Genomic DNA, 15,339 nt, shown 5'->3' on the forward strand with positions numbered 1-15,339 from the left:
GGTTGAAGTAGAAAAAGTAGTAGAAAAAAAATAGTAGAAAAAAAAAAAACAACAACCATAAACATTGTTCATCCCAAAAACTGGATAAACAACTGATGAAAGAGCTTTTGTAGGCTGAGTTTAAAACATGATGTTGCTAAACCTCACATTGTCTTTGCAGTAGTGAGTTGTACCCGTTCACAGAAACGGGGTAGTCCGTCATGGCTCAGTTGACGCAGCATCTTTCATTAGTACTATTCTCTATCATTTGAAGGACATCTGGAAGTAAGGTATAAACACATGGAAAAGTTTTTCTTCCTAAGGATTTCATTTATGCTACTTAACTGCTGTTTCCATTTTAAAAAAGACTTCAGTTAGAATTTGTCTAATCAAAATGATTTAAAAAGTGTGGTTTTGCATCCAAAGCCTGTTGCAATCAGCAGATGCATCACCTTCAGGAAAATGGGCTATACAATGCACACGTGCTGTGTAACATGTTCCTTTTTAAATCTGTCACTGAAATTGTAAGATTTGGACTACATATACCATTTGCTTTGAAGCTGTTGTTAATTCCATATTTTCATGCTGTTGTCGTTCTGTTATAGTCCAGAGGCTGTCTCAGTTCTGCTGAATAAATGGCAGAATCCTTTTGTAATTTGACAGCTCAATGTAAGCCACTATCCTGTAGTTACAATAAGCCACAATGTCCCTAGTAAGAATTGCCAAAACAGATGTACGATTATCCAGATTTCTTGTCTTTTAAAACGAGCCAAACAAAATACCAGGACTAGACCGTATTCTAGTCCTCATGAAATGACTGTGATCCCCTCCTCTAGTGAGTTGGACCTGACTTTTTCCCACTGATTTTATTTAAGTTAATTTTAGTTTTCAGTGAATTGAGATACAGTATTTAAAAATTCTCATAATCAAGGGGATAGGGGAAAGCTATAAATATTGGAGAATCAACAGATTTGTACCTGTTAGTTTGACATGGTGTTTACCCTCTGTTAATTTTGACAGTTTGCAAGACTACCAGTCTTCGATCTACATTTGGAATAATTAATAAAATCCACAGTGGAAGCAAAGTGCTTTACATTTACCCTTCCATATAAAACTGAGGCTGAATCCTTTTGTTGTGTTAATTTTTCTTAGGAAAATAGATTACAAGATTCAGCATTATTCATAATAATTTCTATATTCAGAGAAAATATTCTGAAAATGGGTTTCATATAATTTTGTAAAGATGGATTAGTACATATTCACAGACTATTTCAAAGCATTCATATGTTTTGCCACTTTTGCTCCGGCTAGGTTTTAAAAAATGAGTCTTTTACGAAGGTAGCATTGGTTTACGTACCCTAAATATCAAGACAGTTTGAAATAAAACCAAAAATACTTTCTCTATATCTGAACTTTTCATGCTGTTTGTAGTAAGGCTTTGAATACTATTCTTTGTCATCACAATTTTTCCTTTTTATTTGGCTTTCTTTGAATGTTACTTCTTTGCACATGAGTTCAAAGCATTCTTTTCCAATTTAAAATCTGTCTTGTGTAATTGTAATTTATGCAGCTTATTACTCTATTAAACTTGAAAGATGTGTTTAGATTTTTAAAGAACATTCAATATGGTAATTATGAAGCCATTTCTCAAAACAACAAGAATTGTGAGGCTGAACATGTGTGACGTTCCTTTGGGTGTTGTTTTTTGTTGCTTTTCTGAAGAAATGAAAACAGAAGAAAGAGGTAATTGCTAATAAACATCACCTATTATTGCCTCCTTCCCCCCCCGCCCCCCCCCCCCCCCCCCCCCCAAAAAAAAAGGCAAAGAAACAACCAACCAACCAACCAAAAACCAATATTTTTAAGTCCAACTTTTCTTTTGACCAAAACACTTGTTTAAACATTAAAGGTTGCAGTGGAATGTGCAGCAGAATATTGTCTTTCATATGATGGTGTTAAAGCAAGCTAAACACTTGCCTTCATTTGCAGGCGGTAAACCAATGCACTACATTTAATTACTACATTTAAAGCTTAGGATTTTTGAATAATTTTTCTCTCTCTTTTTAATCTGTGAATTCCACTGATGCTGTTTATTTCTGGAAGTTTTGTATTTAACAAGGTCTCAGGGGCAGAAATTCAAAAGATGATGAGCAGATGCTGTATCTGTGTTTTCTCCATTAGCAGAAGTTTTTCCTACCAAGTCTCCAGGCCAATTTTTGTCCTGGGCATTTTCAAATTTGGAAAATCCACTAAGTTTGAAATTGTGAAGCTGCCTCTCATGTTGTCTATTTTCTGGATATATTTACCTTTTATTGGAAGTTTTTAAAATGTTACAGATTTCTATGTAGTAAGCAGCCAAAATAATTGCATCTTGTATATACACAAGAACTAGTTTATAGCGCTTTAAACTGTGCAAGCAGTGATAATGCTTCTGGAAACTGAATTTAACGTACCTGGTGGATATATATCCCTAAGCTGTTATTGTAACATCATATCAACTTGACTAACAAGAAATAAAGCTTTTTCCAAGTGTACTTCTTGTGAAGAATGGTTTCCTGGATAGGTGCCTAATCATAACATTGCCTGGCTGAACGGCACAGCTGTGACTATTGTCAGGCCTTAGCAGGAGGAGGCAGAACCACATTTCCAGAGCACAGCTGAAATTACTACTTTTCCTGATGCAGGTAAATCACTAGTCTTGCTCAATATTCAAAATCTGTTCAGCAATAAATTGTGAAAATAGAATAAAATAAATATTATAGCAGCCCAACTGTGTGACTCAGCATAGTTATAATGCAGAGTTTGGGTTTAGGGGCAAGTAAAGTGCATGCTGACCTCTCTGGCTGGCATTCTGATGAGTTGTTTGTGATTTGCAATTGTAGTCCATGCCAACTTGATGCAGCAGACCAGCACTTAGCAGTGGTAAGCAAGGTAGCCAGTCTGTGGCATGATTTTTGAGTTGTTTCAGGATGAAAATTTGAACTTGGATGATCAGATAATTTTCTATTTAAAATAATAATCATATAGATTACTGACAAACACATATTGATGATCAAATTAATTTTTTAGGCTCAAGTAACTTTCACTACCTTCCACTTCATTTGAGGAGTATCCTGCTGTAGTGATATTAAAATGTTTGAAACAATTAGATTTTAATCTGAAGCGGACCTTGATCGTAATTTTCTTTTAAAATGTAGAGTTACAAATAATCATAAAAATAAATCTGTTCCAAATTTGTGCATGTATTTAAGGAAGGATTAAGTACATCCGTGTGGTGGGAGTCATGGGACATAGTGGCATGTATGGGGTGTTTGTATGTGTAAAAATATGGGACATATTTCTGTTCTGGTGAGTGAAAAGAAGCTAAACTGTGTTAAGACCAAATGAGTTGTTCCATGGCATGATAGGTGTAGACAGTACACACTTTCATAGTGCAGTACCATTTCTGGACTTCTCAGTAAGAGAAGAGCTGTGAAACCACAACTTAGAGCTTTTCAAATGAAAAAGAGTGTAAGTAGACTTAGGTATTTAGATGGATAGAAAGGGACACTGATAAAAACAGCTACAAGAAATGTAATCTGGAGACTTAGATGATCAAACAAATGTATATAGCAGTAAATCCCATTGTTCTTTCAACGATGATGAAGTGATAAACTGCTAATCAGTTGCCATACAGTTATGTAGTCATGCTGAGAACTACAAGAGCTTTACATGACTGTATCCAAACTGGTTTGTTATCAAAAGACATACTTAACAGAGAAATGGGTGGTGAACAGGGCTGAAATGATTTAAGATTTCAGTTCTGTTGGCTGTTTCCAGAGTATTGGAGCTCTCACACGCAATTGAGTGCTATGATAATCAAAGCTCTTAAGTGGTACTGTAAAAACACTTGTAGCTGCTGTATAGTTCTTGGGCCTAATAGTAGAAACCTCTCTTCTCAGCAATACAGCAATTATTTAGAGAAAGCGTAATTTGAGCTTCCCTCAAATGCTTCTGAACAGATTTAGTTTGTTTAATAGAGGGCTGCATTTTTACACAAAGGGAAGGATACTTTGCCATTTAGTGTACTATTGACGTGCTTCTTTATCACCTGCAAGGATTTGCAATTACATAGATTGTATCTCACGGGAAACAGGAACATAAGAGATCTCTGCTGGGTTCACTGAACCCATTTCCAGCAGTGCTCATAAGCAGATTTCTACACAGGAGCACCACAGGCATATTTGATACTTCTTCTCAAAGGTCTTTCTGGCTTCAGCTATTCTGAGAACAGGGTCTTTCTGAGTTCCTGTGGATTTACTAACCTTCAACAGATTTATTTTGTATCAACTTCTCCAGGCAGTCTTTGGGCACATCCGAAAAAACAACAGCAAAAACCACAGGTTATCAACTGAGTATATATATATATTTTTCAACAAATTCTCAAGAAATCTCATGCTCTTTTAACCTTATTTAGTACTTAGAGCCTGAGGAGCCCTGGTCCCAGAAAAAAAATCAATAAAACTGTCATTACATCCATATCCACCAATTATGGTTAGATTCAGAGGGTCATCTAAGTTGATAAACTTGTGCCAACTTCTTAGTCGTAGCTGTTCCAGCTGCTAAGGCATGTGCTGCCATTTATTCCACTTTTTTTTTTTTTTTTTTTTTTTTTTCCCTAAAGATCCCAGGGTAAAATACTGTCTGTACACAGAATGATCCAGGGGCTCTAACCCTTATTCTGGAAGTACCTTTCAGTCTCTCTCCATGCAGAGACGACGGTAATAGGTCTTTTTTTGCACTCACATGTTTATTTCTAACTCCTGCTGTTCACAAAATTAATTTCTGTTGGAAACAGAACATCATGATGAGGCTGATTATTTTGACTGGGTTTTTACTTTATACACTATACAAAGGAACTGATTTACTTTCTATTAATTATACATCAGCTATAGGGACCACCTAGTGTGCTTTCTTCAGAGCATCCAGACATTAAAGCTTGTTCTCGGGTTTGGGTTGAAAAGCAGAGGTAACAGGAGGGGGAAGGATTTGGCAGCAAGAGGCTTCTTCCAGAAGCTTAAAGCGCATTCCAGCTGTTGAATGCAAAAGAGTTGTTATTGTGAAGGATGTGTCGTCTTCTACTTATGTGCAGTGTAATGTTACTTGTCACAAACCCTTCTTTTTTTTATTAAAAAAAAAAAAAATGCGAAGAATAAGCAAAGAAAATTCCAACAAATTGCTTTTTAATTATAAGAAATTCAATAACACTAGCACTTTATTCCTTTCTGAATAATATAATGAGATTTGAACATGGCTTCATCAGGAGAATGACCTAATAAAATAGCTTATTGAACCATGAAAGATTCATTAAAACTACCTTGCAAGGTTTTGTGGAAAATGTTTTTTTTTTTTTTTTTTTTTTTTGTGTACTTTGGAGGTTTTTGTTCTTAAAAGCCTGTCAAAAGCAGTTATTGCATGTGTTTGTTTTTATTCATTTTATAGTACTAGACAGCATAATTTATTCTTATTTACCTATTATGTTATGAAGATGTTTACAGAAAAATCATTACAGCTGAGCTGTATCTCATTTCCTGGAGTCTGAGGCTTCTACCTAGGTAACTTCATAAAGTCACCTAGAGCTGCTGAACCCAATGGTATACTGTGGGGTTTTGCTCACACATTCAGGAATTGGTGAAGATTTTCAAAATTTCAGACAATTCCCATTTCCCACTGACTTAAAAAAAAATATATATATATATATATAAATATATATATATATATATATATTCATCATCACGAGCTGTTTGCTTTTCTGGTTGAAAGATGGAGAGACCAGGACTGTTTCAGAACTTTTTTTTTCAAAGGGTACTAAAAGGTAAATCTGTGAATTTCCTTTTTAATTGAAATGTCACAATGTTTCCAGGAAACAGATGCATGGGTTAGTCTGATTTAATTAATTTTCCTGTTATGTCAGAGTGTGAGATGATTCAACAACATGAAGTCTAATATATTTTGCACTTTTTTTTTTTTTGGAGAAATTTCACATACACAGGGCAATGGGACTTGGGCTGTTACCGAGCATGGCATTTGGAAAAGGCAAATGTATTTCATATGGTTGTCGTTTCTGGCCTTATTTGCTGCTGGTCACACAAGTTCAATCTGGTGCATCGGTTCCAGAGATGACTCTTTTGTCTTTGCTTAGAGATACTTGAATTCCTAAATTAGTGTTATTTTCCTTTTCTCAATTTTATTTTTAGTTTTCCAAAGTGATGCTATTCCTGTATTTTCCTGTATATTCCTGTGTTTTGAATAGGATGTAATACCTCTAAAATAAGCTTGTGGTAATTTTACTTGATTTACCGTTTGAAGTTCCCCAAAGTTTTCCCTATCCCTTGTGAACAATGGTATCCTGGGTTCCCACAAGCCTCAGAGACAAAGCAATGCTGTGCCTTCCAGCAGTTTGCTTTTCATTAGATGTCAGAGCATCTTCATTATCTTAAACCTGACAATCGTACCAAAGCTAAATGACAGAAGTTAACTAGTGAGCTGCATTCTTTCCTCTTCTTCACCGTCTCTGTGATGAAAAGTGATAATTCTGTTGACTCAGTGAAATTCTGCCCATTTAAACAGCTCAGAGTATTTACACCAGAGCTTTTAAGCCAGCAAGCTCCTTCTCTAAAAATATGCATTCAGAGCTGACTCACATTTCACCCCAGCAGCCTGATGTAAAATCATTGCATTAGCCAGCAGGAATAAGAGCAGGATGCAATATATATATATGTTCTGTGTGTTTTAAGAAAAGTCTAATGTTTTTTGGATATGCTTCCAGAGAATTGGATTTACTTCTCCCATGTAAACACAGTATTGGTTTTGTGCAGTTGCACAGGACAAGTCAAATGTGTGCACCAGCTTTAGTGCATGCTGCTTAAATTACATGAGCCAGAATGTTTTTCCAGCTGGCAGCAGTAAGGACAAAATGTAAGGTTGTGGTAATTGAACTGAATTTTACAATCTCTTATCAATCTGTTTAGGTGTATTTTAATGTTTTATGCGTTTGTGAACCATGTTCCTACCTTGTTATTGAAGAATCTGTTTGCTTAGCAGCTGGCATAGACCAATAGATGCATTTGGAAAAGGATTAGTACTTAAACTAAGAAAATAAAGTGAATATGTGGTATTCAATTGGTATATGACTGCATGTGAAATTACTATCTATTGCCTTTCCACTGTACTTATGTTACGATATGGTATCACTGTACATATGTTTTATGGTGGCTCAGAATTTATCAGGTTTAGCTTTCCTTGCCTTAAATATGGAATTTATAAATTATAGTCCTAGTTTTTTTCTGGCAAAATGCTGACTTGCTTTTATACACTAAGCTTAGTGTAATAAAACAAAAAAAGAAATCAGACCAAAAACAAACACACACACACAAAAACAAAAACGAAAACAACAAACAAAACAACAACAAAAAAACACCGACAAAACCACAACCATTTCAGTGGCCCACAGTTATCAGAAATCACAAAGGTCAGCTTCACATGTGTCAGCTTAGTTGAAGTCTGACGGACACAAAAAACAATGGAAAACTGTGCCCTTCAAGATCATCATTGCTTTTGATCAGTAAACTTGTTTATAACTGTTTAAAAACCAAACAAACAAATTCCCACAAACTTATCTAATAGTTAAGTTATAATCATTATGTTTGTACTATTAGAAAATAGTAATTTTATTGAGACAATAGTGGTTCTCCACTGGTCAAATAGATTGCAGATACAGACTTTATTTAATGTAGTATTTCTGCTTTAATGTATTATGTTGAAGCATTATATTGGTAATACAGTGCTAGACAGATGTGATGTGTTGAGTTACTTAATGAACATTTTCTTTGGAGAATATCTACAGCACCCCCACATAGCTGGATTGACAGCAGTAATTGAAGAGCTGAATGTCTGTCTGAGGATATAGATTAAAAAAACAAACCAAACCAAACCAAACCAAACAAAAAAAACAACGACTGAGTTTATGCAGTCTCATGTTTCCACTTACTGCCACTGAGTAATCTCCAATGGAGACTGGTTAATCACATGGGAAAGAATATGGCTCAAAAAGTGTTTAGCTAAAATTAAAAGCCATTCCAATATTGGCTGTATTCCCTCAGCATTTTTAGTTACAGGGGTGACTTTCTTCATGCATAATGTCTGAGTCCCCAGATAGGCTGTCAATTGGAAGAAAGTGCTATGTTTACCTTTTTTACCATACAATCTTATATAAATATTAGTTTGCCTTGATTCCCTATATTTGCCCATTTACTCCCATTCTTCATACTCTTTCTAAAGGTACTAGGAGGATATTATTCTGTTTGCATAAGCATTTATTCTGTAACCTGAGATAAGATACTCTTGTTCAGTGCTCTATTTTAGTAATCACACCTGCAACTGCTGTCTTGCAGCTCAAAGTCCCACTACCTGATTTTTGCAAATACTGTTCATGCCAGAGGTTTAATTTGAAATTCAGCCAGCTGTAAGTCATGATAAAATATACATGTTCTATTGTTGTCTTAGTCTAACCCCATTTTGCTGTTTGTAAATTCAAAAGTATTAGGATCAGATCTCAAAAGGTAAAGCTTAATTTATTTTTAAGATTAAGCTAAACAAAACATGTCTTTAGCAGTTTGTGGTGTTGCTCTAAACTAACTTCATTCAAAAGAAAAAAAATAATCAAATAAATGTCACCCAACAAGAAAATCTCTATTTCTATTCTGCTGAAATTCTGTTAGGTCTGTTCTGACTTCTCTCTTGAAGCATTTTTCAGAACAAATAAGTTGGCAAGCTTTAAGAAATACTGTAGCTATATCTTTTGTTTTTCTCTGATTTAAGCCAAGAAAATAATTATTTGAAAAAAAATATATAACTAGTTATTTGTTTTTCAGTCTTTGGCATGAACTTGTTTTAAATTGTAAATGAATTGCATTAATATAGTCTTTATGCATTTCACATTTGTCTGCTAATTACTTTTTTTTTTTTTCTGACAAATATAATTCAAAACTGAATTTTTTGTTACTTGAAGCACATCATTTAATTTTAGTTCAATTTTATGGCACTCTGAGTTGTAGTATATAGCAATTCTTTGTGCCCCATGTGTAAAATTGATTTTTTTTTTTTTTTGGTAATACCCATATTGTTTCAAAATATATTATAGTGTTTATTCACTTTTATTATATCTTTCAGAGGGATATTAGGTCTGTCCAAAGTTTTGATACTTCTGTTAGAAAAGCTTAGTAACTCAGTCCAAATGTCTGTGTCTATTGTCATTGGGACATCTTGGCCAAATTGTGCAGGTTCAGAAGGCACGTCACGTGGCTGAATTGTTTGTCATGAAGTTTAATGAGGCATGGGGACAGAGGTATTGTATTAGTGAACTTTGTGTTTTGTCCAAATACAGAAAAAAATCTCCAAAAGGTGTCATGAAATTTATTTATTGTAGTTCAAAGTTCTATCAATTTTCAGAACTTATTTTTTGTAAGCTTGATATCATCTTGAGTTGCCTGTCTGGATAGACTTCTGAAGAGAATTAATTTCAGACACTAAAATAGCTTGGATTCAGCTGACAACAGTTTTAACAATACTCTCTTTGCAAGGAATCTTAGTGGAAGGACACTTTGAACAATAGCAGTACTTCAAAGATATGAAAAACATTCTGATTTAGGTAAGAAGAAAACTTTCAGAAATACTTTAATTCTAATATGGTTAACAATAGGAGTGAGGAAGAGTAAAGTCTATTGTAATGAATTTAAATGAAATGGCTCAAACCTTTGATATCCTCATAAGAAGACTGCCTAAGATTAGAGGAGAAGGTGAGGAATTGGGACTGGACAAGCAGAACTGTATTTGTCAAATGTGAAAACACTTTTAGGTGTTAGCACAGCCTATACCCAATGAAAGGGTTTGAATTACCCAATGTTAGAAGGACTATGGGCACATAGGGCATCCAGCAAACTAATTCTGTGATAGCTTAGCTGAGCAGTATAGTCAAGTTTCAATCCAGTAAAATGATTGCACAGTAGCTACATTTTATTGCCTGTGAGCAGTTAAATAACCTTCTCTATGGAAAAAAAAGGTATGGTTTGGATTAATTGTCAAACGGTAGCCACACACAGACACCTGATCAGTAATCAGGCCCTAGAGCACTGACTCACAGGAGCATTTATATCTAAATGATCAAAACACAGCACAGCCAAGTAGTTTGAAACTGCAGCAAAACCAAACAATTTCAGGTGACTTAGATGAAGGAGTGCTTGGAAGGGACTTGAAGTTGGGAAAAAAAAGTGAACAGGATTATCCCCTTTTTGCTTCATCTGTTTTCAGAGATAAGCCTCTTTTGCAAATGAAAATAAACACCAAGATCAAAACACCAATTTCTGTTTCTATCTGAAAGTAGTTACTAGATTCTAAAAATTACTAACTAGGATTGGGAGAGAATAGAGGAAGTTTTCACAATGTATAATTTCACAAAAGTCAAGTTAAAATCTAGTCTCTAAAATACAGAGCTTCTTAATATTGGGACAAATGGTAAAGAAAAACCTTGACAGTTAGAAAGCTTGAAATGCTTTTCATTGATTCAGAAACAGCATTGGTGCTCTTTCTGGCTTCTAAAATTGCTAGTAATTTGTCTCCAACTGTGCCAAAAGTAAGATCATGTCCATTGCATTGTATTATAAAGAAATTCTATCATCTCTGTTTCAATTCCTTATGAAAATAACTGCACACTCATGTCTTGCAGTGTTTGTCAGGAGCCTGCTGAACAGTGGTCCAGATTCAATATTTTTTTGTTTGCTACCATGGTTGGCAAGAGCAAAATGTCATGAATGTGATAATCACAACTCAACTGTTAGCAAATGTACTCCCTACAACTACCCTACTAACCCTTGGTGGATTAAATAAATGGGAAAAATCCATCAAAAGAAAATCTAATAGATATCCTCAGTATGTGCCTGGCTTAGGGAAGAACAGAATTACTCCTGTTAAGACTAGAAAAATGCCCTTTCTTTTTTTTTTTTTTCTTTTTCTTCCCAATAGGTAAGAATACAATTCCCAATATAAATGGGGTATATGTAGGGGGATTGAATATAATGCAAGAGTATGAGGTATGATTTTTTTGCCCCTCTTATGGTAATTTCAGTCATCAGATTATGTCTCGCTTATACAAGAATAAAAAAAATACTTTTTTCCACCCTGGTTTTCATGGCTGTAGGAGAACAAAACTGATAGTTTATAGCATTGCTTTTCACTCCTAAGTTGTTGTTAAACAGACATTCTCTCTGCCAGGTTGTTATTTTCATGAATTTAATGTTGATTGCATAAATTTATCATAAGCTTATTGGCAGTCAATAGGAAAAGAATTCAGAAAACTGGTATTTTCTTACTCGGAATTGTAATCTTGATACATTCTCCAGTAGCCTCTTGCAGTTAGTGAAATTTCCTTACTTAAGTAGTATAGTTACATACTTAAAGAAGAGAGAATGAGAAGTTAAATTGCTGTTTAGTAAGAAATTATTTGAAATCAGTTGGGAATGTAATACCATACTATATATAAAAATTGTTTGAACACCTGAGTTCTCCCACAGTGCACAGAGGCAACACAACTTGACTCAAACTGTGAAGAAGCTCACTGCTATATTTGATGCATGGCTCTTTGACAAGAACTTGTCTAGCATTTCACCTTCAGGTCATCTGTGGGTCTTTCACATTCTTTCTGCATAACATCTATGTGATATAAGCTAACCTATCCATCCACATAATTGATACTCTCAGTCGCGATCTCATCATTTCATAACTCCATGTTTCTGCCTTTGACAAATTCATTCTTTCCTGCTCATTTCTGTCTAGATTGGTGCAGCAAGGATGACTTTTCTAACTTGTTATTTTTGTCCACATCATCCACTACTCCACTTGCAATTTTTCCATTTGAAAAAAATTTTGTATCCTATAAACCATGAGTTGCAATACTGTTAAAGTCTTTACAAACATGGGAGATTGTTACTCTCAGAAAGTGGAGGAGTTTTGCAAAGTTATTTTCTTTCAAAATTACTCATAACTTTATGATGCTTGAACATCTGCCTAGTGTATTAACACTATCAAAGTGGACAAGAGAGATTTTGTCTTGTTGTTCCTCTATCAGTCTGGTTATAGTGTCTGAAGTCTTCTGCATATGGCTGTGGATAATGACTGGCATATGAGGCAACGACTCCCCATTTATTTTGCTTTTTTTGCAGTTCTTGCGTAGTGGGGTAATGGTCAACAGCTTGCAATTCTACTGTAAAACAAGTAATATACTGTGAAAAAATACTGCAAAAAAGAAATGGCAGTGACCAAAATTTTACCACCTGTACATTTGAGATACATGTGAAAGACCATCCTGGTCCTGGAGGCGTATTTGTGGTTACATAACTGAATTTTAGTTGCAAAATGTTGAAAATGAAAATTTTCTATTAATCTCTTCCAAATGTTCTTCACGTTCCCCAATAGCAGGCTGTCGTCCTTACTGTTAGGTTGTACTATTGGATACTTTTTGCAAGTCTCTTGGCCAAAATTTTCTCCATAAAGTATGTATATTACTGTCCTTAGATTCCTCAGATGACTGACAAGAAAAAATTGAGCAAATACACTTTTGATGGTGACATGTTGTAAATCTGACCTTTCAAATAAGAAATACTACTAGATTTTATATATCTTTCTCTGGACTAGCTAAGAAAGTTATCAGGATCCTGTGAGGTTAATATTACATTATTGTAACAAGGAAAAGAACAGAAAATGCAAGAGTTTTGACTCCCATACGGTATTGTGCAGTGGGAGAGATGGGGAAAATTTCATTGTTGTGTGGCCTTAAATGTAAATGTGAAATGGTAAAACTGATGTTATGTACTTCATGTAAATAAGCAAAAACTGAAATTAGAGCTTATTTTTGCTTTGTGCTGATTGTGAACAACTCTACAGAATAATTATTCTATGTGGTTATTCCTAAAAACTTTTTAAAAGTTTGCTCTGTTCTGTTAGTTTTACCTACTTTCAAAGTAGGAAAACACCAGAAGTAATTAGGAATAAGTCAGTATCATTCCTGTGTCTTACTCATTACATTATTGAAAAACCTGTTTGCCTGATTTTTTTCTTAATTAACCATCTTTAGGTTAAATTTTATAGCCACCCAGTATCTTGATGCTTTTATAGAATTGGGAAATTCTGTATTTGCTTTCATAAAGTGACAAGCCTACTATTTTAAGAAAAACTAGTTGAACAGTACTGATTGGTTCAGTGTTATTAGCAGGACATGTTAATGTTCTGTTATTTTGCACCCTATTATCAGCTTAATCAGTGGATTTATCATTGGTTCAATGTTTACATGGATCATGAAATAAGTCCCGGAATATTGAATTGTGAACCTCATGTGTGGCCTGTGCAGCAGCCTCAACAATGTCAGTGATACCAGTGAAAAGACTTGGTGCTCTCTGAGCATTTAATGGGTTCAGCGTGTGCTCCTTACTGCATTGTAAGGGCACCTGTAGCTAGCAAAACAGAAAGGACACAGCGATGTTAAAGGCAACTTAGTAGCAATCAGTGCTTTAATTGTTTCCACACAATTCATACTGATAACTAAGAAAAAGTTATATATTTTTAAAAAGGCAGTGTTACTGAAAGTCTCTTCTTTATGAAGTTTTTGCCAGAGCTCACAGTCTAAAATTGTAACTACTTTGTTTAATAAATTAATAAATAAATAAAGGAATATAGCCAGCCCCTTAGCAGCTATAAATTCTGTGCAATTACTACATTGTTGCTCAGTATGCATTTGTGACAACCAAAATATTATAGTTTTGGAAACTAGAAGCTAAGCTGCTCTTTGAAGGGCAAACACGATGAAAGGATGACTTGGTTAGTCTGTAGGTGGTGCTCTTGTCACTAAAGAAAGACCAGCTTTGCCAAGCTACTACTATTATGCTGCGTTTTTACTTCTATTTTTGAAGTGATCAGTTTCATTGGCAGTATTAGATTGTTGCTTCTCATCTGTGTTTTGCCTTCTGAAGGAGAATGATAACATATATACTGTAGTTCTGAAATAGGTTGTTTGGCTGCAAAAAGTGTTCCAATTACTTTATCAAGTCTTATTTTGGGATAGGAATTAGGCATTCATAGATTTCAAGTAATATATATTTATATATCACACATAATAGACAACTTTCTACCACATAAACATATGAAGTCTGATACTTCCACGTAGCTTCGTGATGATCATTGCAATTCTTATACAGTTAATGATCAACAAGGAGTTAAAATTGTTCCTCTATTATATATTTGCAGATCTGTAGCAAGTATTGGGATTCAGATAAGCAGAGATAAATCCACATATCGCTCTTTATTTTTGCCATTTTTCACAATGGATACTTCATTGCCAATATAGTGTATGGAGTGTATTTTATAGTGATAATGGAAATATATATGTGTGTATATATATATAAAAGCAAAAAATGTGTGAAAAACACAATGAAGAGATATTTGGGGTATTACGCCTTCTATCAGCTCTTATTTCAGGGCTTTTAGATGAGATAAGGTGCAAACTGTGAGGATGCAATGGATACATGCATTTAGGCTCTTTGTGTTTAAATCTGCTGAACGGTTGGATTTGGTGTTTGTGCCCTCAGTGTAATTTTGTTTTATTTTTTTGATGAGTACAGCAAAGAACATTAGAAACAGATGATTCTAGAAGAGTATTAGGAAAACCATTTAGTGACTAAGTCATTTTATATTTGGATTTTAGTAATCCTATTTATGTACTTGCAAGTACCATACGAATGCCTGCAAATGCACAGTTAATGAGTAGTTATAAAAGACTGAGTTCCTTACGTTGTGCAGGGTGGATGGTGCTTTCAGGTGTTCTTTATGTTCTGTGATAAGTTTCCATATGATTGTATGGTGCCAATGACAAAATAGTGCTGGGTAAGATTTGCTTGCAACTCTATTACAGTATTGCACACTGAATCTGTATATTTTCTTTGCTGTGGAATGTATACAGAAGAATTTTTTATTATTATTATTTTTTTTTTTTTCTGTGGGAGAGGAAGGAGAACTTCATATTCTCAAGCTCCTTTTGAAAACTAGTATTTCCTCAGTACTAAAGTCTTTGAATAACACGTAGTAATTGTTCAGATATGATCCAGAAATTTGAGTGAACACAGACTGTTTTACAAGGTTTCTCAAAATCACTGCCAGACCAGAGTGACATACTTGATCCTTCATGATCCGTACTCAATGATATTAGAACCACTTATCGTTAAGACTACAAAATAGTTATACCCGTCAACTACTGTTTTACTTAATAAAAAGACCAGT

The sequence above is a fragment of the Netta rufina genome, assembly GCF_964035555.1.
Source record: "Netta rufina genome assembly, chromosome: 6".
Taxonomy (NCBI): domain Eukaryota; kingdom Metazoa; phylum Chordata; class Aves; order Anseriformes; family Anatidae; genus Netta; species Netta rufina.